The 17,581-nt window shown below is 46.0% G+C and overlaps 1 protein-coding gene and 1 long non-coding RNA gene across 2 annotated transcripts in view; both read right to left on the minus strand.

Moving 5' to 3' along the window:
- Positions 1 to 17,581, minus strand: part of LOC111267699 (insulin receptor substrate 1) — a gene marked incomplete at its 3' end in the record, with an annotated part of 42,616 nt that overhangs the window by 11,527 nt on the left and 13,508 nt on the right.
- On the minus strand, positions 3,024 to 4,931 carry LOC147752505 (uncharacterized). The gene is made up of 2 exons (XR_015313919.1): positions 4,586 to 4,931; positions 3,024 to 3,843 (listed from the first exon to the last, which is right to left on the minus strand). It is a non-coding gene; the product is annotated as an uncharacterized LOC147752505 (long non-coding RNA).

Genomic DNA, 17,581 nt, shown 5'->3' on the forward strand with positions numbered 1-17,581 from the left:
TACGGCGTGATAGCATCGTACTAACATGATAACACAGAGCCATCGTTATAGACATCTGCTAAATACGGTGTAACAGTTTGCAGGAGAGTGGCTCAGTTTAACACGAAGAGACGGCTCCCCTTGCAAAAACACACACTCTAGCAAAACATTGCAGGATCCGAGTGGGTTCAGTAGCGGACACTAGCGAACCCTGATGATTACGCTGGCTCAGCCAGTGAGCCAGCCCAGCTCAGGAGTACAACGTATATAGTATACGAAGGATTGTAGAGCTACGAATTCCTTAGTCCTGAGTTGATCTACGATGCGACTATCGCTGAGCAGAATACGAGCAGCTATCAGTAGTTGAGTTTAAAGTCGAGGCTCATGATTCACGTGTGTTACCCACTAGTACAACTACTGATGCTGTTAGATGCGTTCCTTCCTTTTATGTTCGCTCTCTGAAGAGGAAAGCAGATTGCGCCGACTCAGTACGCTGTCAACACCGATCAGCTTTCCTATACAGGGGTCTGTCAAACAGTTACACTCTCCTTCAGCACAGTGTTTTTTTCCGATTGGGGCTTTAATTAACTGGGCTTTTAATTAAAGCCCAGTTAATTTCTTCTGACACGGCTGCTATACGAACAAGCAACTCTTAATGGCGAATATATGATTATCGCTATTAGGTCCGCATCACATATCTGAAGTTCCATCCATATTTATCAGTATCTGTCTGCTCGACTTATCCAGCTCAGCGTCATGGTGATTGTCAACCTGGTAGTAACGCGCAAAACCAATGCTGCTCGACAATCTGCTATCGAGCCCATTGACTTGTGAAGCGTTAGGTACCACTTGTAGGCAGACAAACAGATTGGCATTTGAGTAACACAATAATTGTTATTACGTTTCCCGGATATCACAGCCATTTCTGTAATGGACGTTGTTGATCTGACTGTCGACGTGGTCAGAGCAGAATTCCTGCTGGCGTCTGTGACGCTACTGTGGCGAGTGTTTGTACGAAATGACGGGCACCGAGATCAGGATTGTGCTAGCTGGTTCTTGAAAAACAATAGTTGCCGGCAATACAACATACGTGTATGATATTGCCTCTCCTGCGAATAGTCGACAATATACTGGTGATACGAGGCAAAAACGACGGTGCCCAGTCGATTCGAGTCGTCTGTCACTGTGTTTGAACTGGCCGGCTTCCCTTCTGAACGGAGCGGCCACCGATCGTGGCCGCGAGCAGGCACACAGCCAACGAATAGGCGGACAGAAGAAAATAACAAGCGCTAATTTTACTGTTCGCTGATACTATTCATTTCGCTCGTGCATTTCTAGTTTTCAGCGTCGCCGCTAGCTGATATTGGCAATGCGTAGCGCACTAACGCGTTTTAGGCCACTTTTCAGGTGCGCTAAGTTCTTTTTCGCGGTTGACGTCGCCAGCCTGAACACGCGGAAAGGTCGGTCGTAGTTAGAATGGGACCGCTAAATGTAGATGGCGGTAATTATAGCAGTCGTAATAGTTGTACTAGAAATAATTGTATGGTGAATAGCCGCGAAAGGATTTAGTATCTTATTCGGTGCTCCTTCTAAATAGATGAACACTAGCCCAGTCTACTGAGGACTACCGCGTGGCTATTACGGATGACGGCGCCTAAAAGCGATGCGGCCGCTGGTGCTGCTATAGCACCAAAAATAGAGACAATCACACGGATAGCGGCGGCGGTGGTACCGATGACTGAGCGCGTATCAGTTGACACTTGGTCAACTGGTCATAACAGCCGTTGCTATAACGAGACATATCGTACATGTGGCCTGACGAATACGCACAATGCAATAAGTCAATCGCTATATCCGTACATTGACGTAGGTGTGTCCCTCTGGTCAGACAACACAGAGGGTTCTAGAAGAGAATATACCCAATGTCTGAAGTCTTCGGATGGAATCGATGCAACGGAGAACGAGTAAACATTGAAAGACAACTGATACAATCATACAACGTTATCTGCGGCGTGTGGTTACCGATATCTAGCAATCGCTGACAGTTTAACATAGAAAAATATTTTTCGTCTATCAACACCTCGGTGACTGCACAGAACGCTCGTGAAAGTCAGGCGAGCACCAAACCCCCCGGGTTTATATCCGTACAGCGTGCCTGCTACTTCCACTTTTAATAATACCTCTTACAAGCTGAACGCACCGAAGTCTAACCGTAAATATATGTACACGGATAACGTTGCACTCAAATTCCAATCGGCCGCCAATTATCCAGAGCCCCCGCCGCTGCTGCCGATAATCTGGGCAAGCTTGATTGTGGCACCTGCTGGCTTCTTGACTCGCCAGGATTCACAAAGACGACCGGCTGGCTATATTTAATAAGGAAAAGTGTTAATTACTAACTCAGGTTTCGCGCTGTTCTTCAGCTATCCATAATCACCTCGACGCGAGATCCAGTACACCCACCGACTGCCAGTGGCAAGTCGGAATTAGGTCAGCTGTTAGCATCGGGCTTTTTTTACAGTCCTATATAAAAGTAAAAGCAAGCTTCCAACGTCGACAAATGATTTAGGTGGTGATAACTTTTCCTGCCAATGTACTCAGCTGCGTGTCCAAACTGGGTTCAGATTGATAACGACGATCGTTAGCTATTCACAAACCTGCTTACACGATTCAAATAGACCAGCTGATGATGAGAATAGTCGACTGTAGTAAACGGTGCAAATCTCACTCCATTCAAGTAATTTCGATGCTACGCAGTTTTTTGCCTAGAGCCTCGACTCGTTCCTTGGAGAACTCGCATACACCGACAAAAGATTAATTGCTGAGAAGGAAGAGTCTGTCGTTTTTTTGCCCGATTAAAACACTGATGACAAACAACGACCACTGTTTATGTCTCTAGAAAAGTTTTTTCCCCAGGATCCCTAGCCTACGATAAGGTAGGTAGACGTTATACAAGTATATTGTAGTTGTGCGCGAATAATACAATGGGCAATTTTTGGCACCTTATGGTAGGTGGTCGATCACTCGAGGACAAGTGAGTATAATTGTTTTTTCTTTAAATTATATTAGAACAGGAACAGATGCATACTCGGTGTGAGGTCTGTAGAGAAAAGGGCCTACAGCAGCGTCTCATCAACGAATGATAGGTAGCTTCTACTGGCGTTGTTGCGGCCGCTTCTTGCGGCGACCTTTACTGCCGACGGTTAACTAGATGAAGCAAACTGGCGAAAGCGGCTACCTATATCGCTACGGCTATTATCCTAGAAAAATGTCTGAATGCGCTGAATTTGAATAGAATGCATATTTATTGTTGGCCAAAGAAACAACGTCAAATTGCTACGCGGAACTGTTAAGGCCGGCGGCGAATGAGGCCACGAGCTGGCTATTCGTAGGTGACTCATTCGCCGTTCCTGCTGAATGAAGGTAGGGCGCTGTTCAACTATTGGAGGAACGGACGTCTGTCCTCTGAACACAGGCTGATGCAACGTCACCGTACGCAGGACGTAGAAACTAATAACCGTAGGCGATCGTCACGCGGCCGGTTCGCTTCGGCAATACATTTAGACCGAGACAGAACTGCCGACAGCTTTTGGAGGACCTTTTTCTGGCTTTTAATTATATGATATCGATGGCGCTTTCAAATCGACAAGTTCTTACGGAGACGTTGATGTGGCAGTTGTCCAACTTCATCAATCGATCAATCCAAATGTCAATTATACCGTGATCTGTGATGCCTATCGCCGCCAGCTGCGACCGCTGATGCCGATAGTCGTTAACCATAGAACTGTTTGACGCGGTTAGTGCTCGACTGAGTGCCCCATCGATCTTTGCCATCTACGAAGCAGTTGATAAGCCAGGAACTGCCTGAATTTCAGACATCAGCCAAAATACACGAAACTTATACAGCTACCGTTAGATGGATAGGTTAGATAAAATCGTTGAATCGTAGAAATTTCATAGGTAAACAATGCAATCATGTCCAAGCAACTATCAAGTGCGTAGCGTGGTACAATTGCTCAAGCACAAACTATTCTCCGATATAAGCTGTAACAGCAGGAAAAGCAAATTTACTCAACAGAACGAAGAAACGCTTAGAGTGAAAAAAAAAAAAAAACAATAAAATATGTTGAAATGAAGTTCATCATTCAGCGCAGATGATAGAGAAGTTTGTTTCAGCAATAATGAAGGGAGTAGGGTCGCTGCTCCTGGGAGAAAAGCGCGGCAAACATCAGAGCAGCAGGAATCTCTGATGAAAGTATTTAGCGGGCCCGCTGTAGTCGTAAGCTACTGCAAAAATAATCTCAGTGCACGGTAGGCAAGGGACGAAGAAATTACGTTGTTGTCATTACTCAAGCCTGTTCAGCGCAGTGGCATGATCACTTAGTAAGATCACGTTTTAGACGTCAATAACCGACGGCATATGTGCGTCTAAGTGGTTGTGTGCGTGAGTTCATCTAGTCGGTCTACCCTTTACGGAGAAGCACCTACAGCAGACAAGCAAGTCAGCGTGCGATCACCTATTACCACCCTATTGTTCCCTCTAGATCGCTGCGTTAGGAGTAGCTCTGGCATTAGTTCCATTCAAAGACGTTGCTTGTAGACGTACCGATCGCGCCAAACGCGCATCCATCAAAATTGTACATATCGAGATTGATAACTTGGTAGAGGCCGTCGACGATTGATACCTTTGCAGTTCGAGATTATCGTCGGTGTCGGTGAGATTACCTTGATGAGACGAATTGTTCTAGTGCTGCCCTCTACGTCAAGTCACGGAGGGGTGTCTTTTGTAAAATTTCCGACGACCGTGACCTCATGATAGTAACATAGTTTAGCTGCAGTAGATTACTATTGTTATTGTTCTTATCGGCTAAAGTTAACAACTGAATCGGCTGCAGCGTGCAAAACTTTTCCCAATACAGTTTAGCAACAACAGCATTGAGGCTTTTGAGACCATCACGGCAAGCTACACTATACAGGCCATAGCGATACTGGCGACGTATGTGTGTCTGCGAACCCTATTCCTAGTCTGAATGGTTTCGTATAACGTACCTCACCTAGAGCCCCGTGAGAACAATTGCCGTTTCCAATTTTGATGTATGAGGACAGCCACAAAGATAACCAACGACGCACAGCCCAGATGCGCGCGTATCTCATTCACTCTTATTCGGTTAACGTCCGCCGGTCTATTAGGGCGAATAACTATAAAACTGACGTTAACGATTGTCACTGGACGCAGCAGACGACAAACAGTTTTTTCCCGTGACAGCGAGGGTAGGCACAGGCGCAGACACAGACGGATCCCGCTGCTGTTACTGCTTATGGCAGTGGCACCATGCCGGCGACAACACCCGCGAGCATGTAATCAACGTCGCTTTCCAATGTCACCGCCAATGCAGCCACGGCGACCAAAGCCTGAATTGAGCAGCTTCAACAGCAGTGATTGCGACGATTCGTTGGACTTCTTTAGCGACGGCCGCCGACGCGCCGCTGTTCCCGGTGAATCCGGTCCTACAGAAGGCTGTTTCTCTTTCTACTTAATCGCTTACTTCCTCCACCAAGCTCTACACGGCCAGGCATAGCGGCGTTCAGTGCCACTGACGACATATGCAGGTCGCACTGTTGTCGACGCGTCGTTTTGCGAAGGAAGAAGAATGCTGGGCCGGAACGTTAGTAACGTGACATCAGCGTCGAATCGAAGCTGCACCGGACGCTAAAGCAACCTGTCGCCGAACGTTTGCTGATATTGCTTTACTTCGTCGCTTTTTTTGCTTCTGCTAGTTTTTACAGGAGACACTTGTTATTACTATAGAACGTCTTCTAAGTACGCGAGAAAGAGCAAGACAGTGCAACGGTAGATTGGCCATTTTACCAACAGCAGTAGCGGCGGAGCGGACAACCGGCGTCACTATCGCCAGACGGAAAAGGTAGAGGTAGATAGATCAAAGGAACAGCAGCAGCCGAGCGCTCATGACGACGGACTTGGCGGTAGAAGCAATAACAGCAAAAGAATCACAGGGCCGTGGTGTGAACCACTGGAATCGCGTTTAAGTCAAGGCCGGGCGGCTGGCCGCCATCAACAGCCGGTAATTGTTGCGGTAACTCGATGGCGACGGTGACGACTCTTTTACGCTGCCGTATTGCTGTAGTGTATTCCATGCTATCCGATCCGGCTGGACACAGCAGCGGGAAAAAGACAACGACGTCACTGTCCACCGCCGTTGTACCCACAAATTTCGACCGTTATTTATCTATCTGGCGATGCTTCAGCATTTGCATGACTGACATGGTTTGCCTTCGTGTATCTGTATGTGTGTCCTTCCGTCTGTCTGTCTGTATCTCATCAAGCGTACAACACTCCTCGTTTCAAAAGAGACACCGGTGTATATGCCGCTTAGTCGATTGACATCCAACAATATTGTTGGCAACGGGCGCCTATCAGAAGCCCATGCGTTCAGTGCCAGCGGAGTTTCGACAAGACCCAGCTATTCCGCCAGCAGATGCCTCGGCGCTGTCTACCCGTCGAATGCCGAACAGCAGGAATGCCAAGTTCAATAGATTGGCAGCAGACAATCCATGCAATCAGACAGGCAGACCGTGAACCAGACAGCCACAAGCCTACCACGACAAAGTCCCCATAACCAGCTCCCCACATTCTTCTCTTCTCTCTACGCTATTCTCCATATATTGTGAGACTCTTTCTTCCGACTGTAGCCATAGAAGACGGAAGGGTCGTCATCTGTATTGGCACACGCAAAATCTGCTGCCGCCGCTACTGCTACTGCAGTGCGGTCGTGTACCCTCAAAACCAACCCTTTCCCTCAAATCCTCAAGGTTTACCATCACAATACTGACTAGCTACTGGCTAAACGGGATGAAGCTACCGGCATTGGCAAAAACCGAAACAACCACAATCACGTCGACGATGACAGCAACGCGACTGCGCGTGTTCGTCGCTACCACCATACCCACTATCTCCGCCTGCAACTCGTCAGCGAACGAACAAACGATCGCGCCGGAGCTAGGCTCACGCAGTCATTGAGCAGATGCTCGTTTCTGCTCGTTTGTTTTTCCTATTTTCCTCAGAGATCATGGCAACATTTGGCAAGGCGTTCCGCACCCCTTTTATTCGCATGTGTTTCTCCAACATCTTGTATAGAATGGCGCGGCGCCAAGCGTAAAGCTAGTCACTTCCTGGTTAGTCATGAGCGGCATCGTAATGAGATTGACTTCTTCTGGATAACTGATTCCTCTGATGTTGCCGCGGCATTTGCGTCCTCCTACGTCCATACATACTAACACGCTGTATGAGCGAGCGTAACCCGATCGCACAACTATGTATGTTGATGAAAATGGTGTCCTAGTCGGACTTGCTCGCCATGTTTTTGCTAAAATAGGACACCCAAGAAGAAACATAAGAGACAGGGGGTAGCGGGGCTAAAAATGATTCTCGACAAAAGAGAGATTCTGGACACTAGGTACACAGATAGAAAGGCGGGCAGCACCATCGACACTCTCCCACCTTAATCGTAGACAGCCAGCAGCAGCACCAGTGGCACGGTCACAATCCCCTTGTCTCCATATTGTTCCTAAGGAGCACATGAGAAGAAACCCAGAAGAAAGCAGGTTAGAAGGGAAGGGCAATGATGACGAAAAACGGGCGATCACAAATAAACAGCACACGAAAGGTGTGTCTATGTCTATGGGTAAATGGGCGAGTCTCAGCAGCAGCAGTGGTGTCGCCACCACAGCCTAATACAGCATAGCTTGCGAGAAAGGACCTGTTCATGTAGTACGAGCTGTCTTTCGTAGTAGACATCATATTACTGCCTTCACGTCCTTGTCGTCGTCATTACCGACCTCGTCTTGGGCGACTATCACAGCCCCTGCTCCTGACGCTGCTGCTGCTGCTGTCGTTGCCGCCGATGTATTTTCGCGCTTTCGGCCAGCATCACTACCGCCGCCTCACAGTAGTCTGGGCTTGACTCTACTTCCTGTTCTCCTCGTGCTCTTTGTACTCTTCTTGTCCGCTGTACGTCGATTCTACACCCAGTCCGTGGTCCTGTCCTTCGCCTCCCCTACCCCTCCTCCTCTACCCACATGCTTCTCATTGCCCTCCTTCTCTACGTGCATCAAACCGCTGGCCGTCGTACGGCCGAAGCTGGCGCCTGTGCCACTGCCGCACCTCGTACGCCCGTACGAGCCACTATACACACAAGATACTGTGACGGGGCGGGGCGCGACGGTACCATGGCGTTCGCCACAGCAGGAAACAGAACGCGAAAAGCGGATACCCTCGCTATTCTTGGCGCCGCCGCTAAGCAACAGCATGACTGGGGCTGAGCGGAATGAGGAGGCAGAAGAATCGAACGGGCGTGTCTACGCTGGTAGGCGCACATTAATTGTCGTCGTTTCCTTTTCGTTGCCGTAATGCTGGAAACAGCAGCATGCTTTACGTCGTGTGCCACGTCACATGATGACGGCAGATTCTAATCTATTCTGTTGTTGCCACTGTTTAACTGTATCGTTCCTCGTTTTTTTTGTCGCTTACGTTATCCCTAATATGTCGTGTGGCGACACAACCACGGCTGCCGTCACGACTTCTACTACTAAAACTCTCTCCGTCTTGCCTTCACCACGAGTGTTTCTTGTCCATGCTCTGTTTATCTGTCCGTTTACTCGCTGCGTAAACCATAGCAGCAACGCGAAGAACGGCGTTACAACAATCCCTCCCTCCGTCTCCCCACAGGCAATGAAAGTTCCGCAATGTCTGTCTTTTTGTCCCGGTGCTCATTTCTCTCCTTTTTCTTGCTTTATCCCAGTGTTTATCTGTGTCGCCTTTTCTTTTGATTTTTCCTTTTCACTCTAAATCCGCCACCTCACTCTCGACAGAAATACGGTACTGGCGCCACTGGTGGGAGGAGCTGTACTATTTCGTTATAATAGTGATAGTAATAATAATGGCTGTACTGTGACTTTCGACAATCCCTACTACAGAGAAAAAGACGAAATAAAGTATTTGCTGCGCCAGTCAGAACGACAGTACTTCCGGCTATCCTTTCCACAAAAACTCGGCGCTTTGTCGCACGCACTCCTCCCCCCATCCCCACGCGCTTCCCACAAGCGGAGTATATTATTACAGCGCATTGGATCGAACCCCAACATACATTATTTAATGTGCTTTAGGTGTGCGTTTCGCGGTAATCTACTCTTATTTATTTCCAGCTGTGTGATCATCTCTTATCTGATCTTACGCGTTTTTGGTTAGGAAAGCATCAGGCAGACGCTGTCTGGTTAGTACAGCCGCCGCCGCTACGAGAGCTCGTTCATCATCCAGTCTCCTTGCGCCCACAGCACCAAACGTCACAGTAACAACAATTGCACTGGCAATGCACGTCAACAATGACATGGACGAGCTCGCTTTAGATGGTCCCCCGCCTCCCTTGCAGTGAAGATTTGAATCCGCTGTACTGAGTACTCAGCTAAAATATACTATCCAATAAGTAACACTGCATGTATAATATACTCTAGATGTAAAATAGTATGATTGCATACATCCGTGTATTTACGTCAATGCACACACATCAGCACAACCATCATCTTCGTCCATCCGTGTTACAGTATCAAAATGACAATGACGCGCAGAATAAACGTTTTCTGGCTAACAGGTAGACAATTTGAACCACCGACTATATCCAAAAACGTTAATAATATCGTACGAAACAAAAACTAGAGATTATAATGACGACGACTGTTTACTGTATTTATCTATAGTAATTGTTACTACTATTATAATAACACAGTATATTACGTAGTAAAAAAAAGGAAATTCTTAACTTCGTCATTGAGACAGCTAAGACGGTGCTCTTCCATACATATACGTACACTTACTCACAGTCTTCCTTCGTATGTCCGTTTCGAATAGTTATACGATCATATGTGATGTAATATATTGTCGTTCCCCCAGAAGGAACCTTCTCATATATGAGAGTACTAGACAGAGGTGTACGTAGTTAATTTAGCTGCCTTGCTGAGAGCCCAAAGGACTATTACTGAGAGAGGTCAATAGAGCTAATACGTTACTGCAAGCCAAATGATCTATGCTTCCTGAATGAACTACACTATGGGCTGTTTTGCCGTCCAATTCGTGTGCCTGTTCGCCATCTACCCACGATGCTTATCTACCGAACGCGTATTCATCGATAGAAGGCATGGAGTGCCCGCCGGAAGAGATTCGATGACCAGCGGAGGCGGTTGGCCCAATACACAATACATAGACCGCTAGAGCGGCAGGGTAGTAATTGCATGAAATCTGCGCACCTAATCTTGTGTCAAGCTTTCCTGCATCCCCCGTACGGTTCCCTGCCAAGTGGCCTTCCCCCAGTAGGCCTTCGTTGTCTATTTCTTCCTACCTTATCATATATTGTTTGGCCTCATTAGTCGTGTCCGCCCGGTGCTTCCTCTGCCGTCATTGATCTCTATTTTTTTGTACAGTTGTCATCACTTACTAATCTTTTCCCACCCGACCGTAAATGCTCGTCGTGAATTGACTTGTTAGCTGATAGGTCGGTCTTTGCCCGTTAGTTAAGCGATAGGGCACGGAAGGCACAATCGTTGTTACTACTGTTACGGTTACAGTGTTATACACAGTTTTATTTTGCACAATAAGTCGAGCCAAAGAATTGAGTAACAGCTTCTCACTTGTGTGTACACTCACTGCTAAGCGGCGATAGCGACACGCAACATATACCGAAGCCAGCGCAGCACCGACAAACTGACGATAAGCGGCGGCAGGGCGGATGATTGGTTCAAGAGCGGAACATCTCCTACCAAGTTCGTCTCTCTCACTTGGACTTTTTGCCATCTCTTCCTCTCTAGCCATGCCACAGTGTGGCAATCGAGCCCCGCTGGCGTCAATACGCAGCAAGGATAGTAGCCGTAAAAATGAAACGGCGTCGTCAATGACGTCCCTAGCAAATAGCCACAACCATCTATCTGTGCTAACAGCAGTCTCGCTATATTTTAAGCAACGAATACGAAGAACGTTCCGTTTGACGTAAAAAGTTATGGCGCCACTGTGAAAATAAGACAGCGGTCCAGACCCTATAGCGAGTCAGATTCGCAGTAAAGATTTAACAAACCGGTCATCAAATTCGATAGAAGTATGGGGAACTGTTGAAGAAGAATTACTACAAGGTGTTTAAGCAATCTGTCGGATCTCTATTTGTTAGTGATGTACGTTAGGAGCCTCTCTGTTTACTAGACAGTTCCTTTCAGGTTTTTGTAACCCTCTGCCCAGCCACTCTGTATTTACGCGCATGATCTACTTTTTTCGCGATTGAATACCAGCTACACTGGATTCACAAGTTGTATAACCCTGATTAACAAAACTAACGAAATCAATCTAAAAAATGAGCCAAAGCACTAGATATTCTAGAATACCGATGCATGATTGAAAACTTCTCCTCTCCCCTTTTCCCTTCCCCCCTAGTTAGTTAGTAGTTATTATACAGGTAGATCGAGCACCGTCGTAATTTCCCCCTTTGCACTAATGCAGAAAAAGTGATCTATCTTTAGAATCTTGTCTGAGCTGATAACTCGTTTTTTTACTTGTTGTCTGGAAGACACGAACACTCCGCATCACATGCGGGCAGGCTATCCCCTGTACTTCCTAAAATCTACATCACGCTACAAAACACAGCTTTCATGTTGTTTACGTGTTACTACCACCCAATTATTACTCGAGTTGTCCGTTTGCTGGATGTTGGTCATCCACCTACAGACGCGCCGAATACGAATCTATAAAAAGAGAAGCGATAGAAGGTCTCATCCTGCACATCACTCTACGAAAGAACTGTCAGATCTGTATACTTAAGCTAGATGCGAATAAGGTGCTGCGTTTCCTTTGAACATTTGCTTGATAAATAATAATAATAATAATCCGAATAAATATAAACACCTAAGTAGGAAAGAAAATTTACGACCAGTAAGCGCGTGTGTTTACACGCAAATAACGTTAGTATTCATTACAATGATAATACTATATTGGGTGAGTCGCTATCCACACGAACCTACTGTCATACATTGTATCATTGCATCTATAACTATCTACATTACGTCGATGACGATGTTATAGAGACTAATGAGTTGAGTGGAGCATCAAAGTTCCGCCCTCGCCTATCCGTCACCTGCTCTGTGTCTTTCTTCTTCATGAGCCCTGTCCGGGTACGTCTTGCATCTTTCGGTACACACAAACTGAGCTCAGCTGTGCTATGCCAATATTAAAAGTCGTGTCTATCTTGCACTCCGCGCGTCGCAAAGCTGCACGTCCGTAACGGCAGGGTCTGCCTCGATGCCGGGAGATCGCGACGCGACCCTTTTCTCTCCGTATAATCATTTGTTTTCGTATTCATGCTATTGTCTCCGTGGTATAACACAAAGCAAGAGGTCTGTATGCGCGCCCCCTTCTTACAACTTAACTAGCTAAGACGGCAGCCATTAGGCCATCGACAGCGACCGCAGAGCCCGATTTCCGCCTTTAAGCCAATTTCAGTCACTGACTGTGTTACCGGTAAATGCGCGTATATATGATGCTCTGTTATTTCTGTTGCTTAATAGTAATAATCGATCACCAATGTTCTGGAAGGCAATGATCGTCATCATAACTCTGGTTGACAATTTCCATTTGCTATCTCGGAGCTGCAGAAACAGAGGTGATTAGGAAGTTTGTCCGAGTTTCCTGATTAAACAGCTGGATGCATAATAGCAGCGACTCCACGAAGGCGTTTTCTCGCATCAAATTTGCAAGCTGTGCCCCCTTATAGAATTGGTCGACTCGGTTATTTTCGCATGTTTACAAAGGCAAAATAAAACGGCGGTCGGAAAATGTCAACGGCAAAACATTAGCAGCGATGAGACCGCGCATTACTTTATCTTGCAATACTCGAAACCCCAGTCAGAAAAAGGCTTCGTGCTGTCAATGGCTAAAACTCCTAAAATTCTACAGCGGTTTGAGCAACTTCGCCAACCGAATCTGATAGATCAACACCAGTCTTTATTTTTACCTTGGACTAGATATTTTGCATGAAATTAATTGACTTTAATGTTCCGTGAAGTGCCTATAAATGTTTATCTTCCGCATAAGAATGCAATAATTACGCCACATTCTTTTTTCAAAAAGTTGCTTGTTCTTAGCCAATTCTGAATTCAATGGTGAAAGCAATAGAATAACTCTTATATTGCTATATTTAGATATAGCAATCGATATACTAGGTTATTGAAAGGTACCACACCTACCGGCGGATTCTGTCCAAAGACTCAGCGGAATTTTGGGAGCTACCGAATCTTAGCATGTGTTCAATGACATGCCTTTTCAATACCGTACGTAGACGGAGCCCTTCGATATCACGTCATATACGAGCCATTTAATGACTTGTATGCAAATCCCGTCGTACACGGATGGCTATTGCAATATTTAGCCCTACTGATTGGTTACCCAACGTCTTGGCAATTGGTAGCCTGAATCGGCTCCTGGCTTTTCAGGAGAACAACTATTTTACCATATAACACTATCCTTCTTTCAGCATCATAAACTTTGAGACAATACATTTTATGAAATAGTCAACAATATAGAGAGACCTAAATGATCCTATGCTGCTTACGAAGCCTGCTCTACGAAGAGCATAGTTGGCATGGTACAACTACGAATATCAGCATTCCCCAGCAACGCGTTTCCCTCTAATCGTACTCTGATAGATTGATAGAGTATTTAACCGCGGCAACAAGCCAAGAGAAATTAACCTGATATATTCAGAAGGCTATAACCGAGTGGACAATCCATGAAATGAGTGTATGAGATAAAAAGCTCTCTGAATAAGCGCGTGCGTATAAACAACACTAATTCGTTGCTGTATAGACGACGTTTTCCAGGTTAGGCCCGATGAAACTTTTCTAGTTTTATATGAGTCTGCGCAGAGGTCTGTTGGGAATCGGCCAAATTAAGCCATTGTTATGCAAATTCAATTCATGTTTGTCAGTTGAAGACTTTGTTCGATAATATTTGCCGGCTACAACGGATGAGGATGAAATAAAGAGAGATGCTAAATACTAATAAACCCCGCTTAAGGGAAAACTTATCTACATAGGTTGTACAATACAATGAAACATACGATGTATGCTTAATGAACCGTGCTTTGAGTACCTTACGTAACTGTAACGCACAATTGCACCCAGAAGGTAGACGACGATGTTTCTTCGTTTGCTTTTCGAAACTGGCAATTGTGTAGTTTGCTTTTTTAATTTCACGGACATTTTGTTATCGTTATTTATGTGAATCATACGTAGAACAGTGACTAATTTAGAATCAGCCTGCGTTTTATACAGCTTCACACACTTTAATTGAACGTCTCAACAGGGTATCTTGATCGCGGTCATATTTAGTGATTTTCATTTCTCGTTTCTTACGGACAACATGACAAAAATGTTTGCTTGTGTCATTATTATCTTGTCAAATGTTCAAGAACTGAAAAAGAGATTCATAACAACGACGTGCAGTGATGGACCATTTTCCAGCAGCATTCGGAGGAATTTTTCTTTATTAGATTTACAGTACTATCATGCTGACCTGTTGCTAAACGGGCCGAGCACAAAGCATTTCCTTAAGTGTGATACACAACACAGCTTAGAAGAACAAAACTTACAGAACTACAGAAAAATTGTATGCAACTATTAAAAAATCAATACGTCCTCATTTCTCCTACCTATACTTATGTTGTCTATAGTCCCTATGGTATTTCCCAACACCAGAGGTCACATTCTAAGCGGGCGTTTATTGAAAGATTCAAAATATAGGCTGCAAACTGGTGAACCGTCAAGCAACAACAGTTGATTCGATCCTGAAATTTGGCCACTTCCTATATAAGCTTAGAAGGGATGCTGTTTTTTCTATATACTTTAAGGGGCCACCTTGGATGAGAGTGGCATACTAACTAGCTCAATCTAGTCCAACTTAGAAAGGTAATCCTGCTGCTAACGTACCACCACCTCAGTCATATAAATATCAAAGCCAAACGAGAGCTGCTATTCTGGTCATACTAGACGAAAACAAGCGGCTTTTGTTTGTGTATGTGGGGCACATCGAGCTCGCAAATGGATACCCTACTATAGACGCCATGCGGGGAGAAGACCGGGTAAATACGGACGCATTCGCATTCATCCTGTTTACCCGCCACTATCTGCCTATATTGTGTGTTGTGCATTCTAGGTTATTAGTGTTGTTACGTTTGTTCTTATTATTAGTTAATTTGAATGACGTGTAGGCACTTTCTCAACATCCGTGGCTACTCGTTGTAGCTAGCGTTCGTGGCAACGACACGTGCTTACAAAGCCTTAGGCAAAAAAAAAAGAGGTCATCTAGCTGCTACCTAGGGACAGTAGAACCTGTAAAAATAATAGAGTCGCTGTACCTAGATCTAGTAAGCAGGATAATATACAGAAAAGCGGCAGTCAGACTGCGAATAATGCCTGATTAATATTATTGTGATCAGCTTTGTTAGAAGGCTGCCACCTGTTCTCCAGCTGTTAGTATCGACCAACGCATACGTTATGGTAATTGGAGCAGGACCACAATTATATCACACTTTTATGGACGCCCTCGAACGCTGGAGTCGGCTTTCGAGAAAACGCAAAGTATACAAATATACTAATTAGCTTATTATCAATGCGCACATACTATATACATATATATAAATGTAACAAATCATCCATGTGTATGCATTATATTCGTGTTTGAATTATGTAGTCTATGCTCTCTGTGCGTATATTATACGTATATCGTTTCACAACCAGTGTACACATTTACCATCATTATAAACAAACAACAGCGACAATAACAACAAAATTGCAGAGCAGACGCTCTTCTAAGGGCAGTCAGCGGCGCACGTAACGGCCATCAAACTGCAGTTACTGCTTCTGCTTCTTTTGTTGGCCGACTAGTTGTTTTTTTGACGTGTTGTTCTGCCACTCATGGCGAAATTGGCGGCGGCGGCGGCTGTCGTCATCACTCGCCACTCAGACAGGAGACCGCGCGAGGCAACAACATGGTGGCCATGCCGCATCACTCGCGCTTCGCTTAGCTCCTAGTCCTGATGGTGGTCCTGTTGCTATTCGGTGCGCACCGACTCTACCCTTGAGTCGAAATAGCACTCAGCGCTTAGTCGGTCGCAAAGCGTCAGATACCGTCACCGCCTACAATAGATGTTCAACAAACGCAGCCAGCCAGCCAGCCAGTATCGAAAAATCGTATAATAAGTACGGTCCAAAGCAGTCAGAGATACGCCACTACCAGTCCGTGTCACGGGCAACATTGGCATTCGTCGTGCCAACTCGCCGCCTGTCTCGACCCGACTCCATTTGTTTGACCCGTCCCATTTGTGGCAGCGCGACCGCCTGCTGCTGGTGTAACTGCAGCAGCAGCCACCGTGGCATTGCGGACATCGAATAGTAGGGAGAGCGAGACTAAAGCAGCCTCGACGGTGAGTGCGGTCGAGTGTGGGTGACGAGAGAGGCTGAACAGAAACCGAGGGGAGAGTGAAGGCAAGACGAAGGCTGCTGGTAAGCACTAGCTACAGAGAGAGGGAGGGACAGACTGCGAGAGAATGAGAGGAGAGAGTGGAACCGAGGTCATCGACCCGCGCACGCTCGGCGCAGCCACTGCACTCCACATCAACCACAGTTTTTTTTTTTTTTTCACAATAACAGCAGCACCAAGACCAGTATCATCATCGTAGCCGCAGCACGACGGGTACCGTCGGGCCATACAGAAACGACGACAGCACACGCCGCTTTTGCTAACCAGCGATGCTCATATTTCTACTGTTGCATGGCAGCATATCCGCGTTTCTGATGCTCTCTGCCATCCAGTTACTAGTATAGGATGCTGCAAAAGCGGCAACATGGGCAGAAAAAAGCCTGCTTGCCCGGTTCATTGGCGACGACCGCATCCCCACACAGGTTGCGGGAGCCCGCGACGGTGATGGTGCTGCTGCTGCTGCAGCTGCAGTAGCTACCGCCACGGCCGCTGTGTAAGCTGTTGTTACTGTTTTCACTATGGCCCTCGATAACGATGGCGAAGCGAGGCGGCGTCGCGATGGCAGGTTGCACTGAAGCAGTCGCCATCACAATACTGGTAAAGGAAGGCATAAGGGAATACGGAGAACGAGCCAATCGATCAAGCAATCGCACAACAACGACTATTTGTACTGTGTTGTTTTTACTCCATTGATTTTTGGTTTTATAAATGAGAGAATGTAAAATGCGGCGTGTACTAACTTGAGAGAATTTCAAGCCGACCTCTCGCATAGGTATTTGATAAAAAAAAAACTTCGGTGCCGGTCCTTCACGAAACGTTCATCACGTTTTTTAGTTAGTTTTTTTTATTAACATTGAAACCACGTTTCCTCAAAATACTTGACTACTTCTGCTCAAGGGGCTTACAGCAAACAAAAAGAGGAAAAGCCAAAATGCCTTTTTTGCGTGTCATTGTGTCTTGCATACACTGGGATCACTTGCTCATACTTGCTCCAGGAAACAAATGAACACAAATGAA

Source organism: Varroa jacobsoni, unplaced genomic scaffold, assembly GCF_002532875.2.
Source record: "Varroa jacobsoni isolate VJ856 unplaced genomic scaffold, vjacob_1.0 scaffold_1212, whole genome shotgun sequence".
In the NCBI taxonomy this organism is placed as follows: domain Eukaryota; kingdom Metazoa; phylum Arthropoda; class Arachnida; order Mesostigmata; family Varroidae; genus Varroa; species Varroa jacobsoni.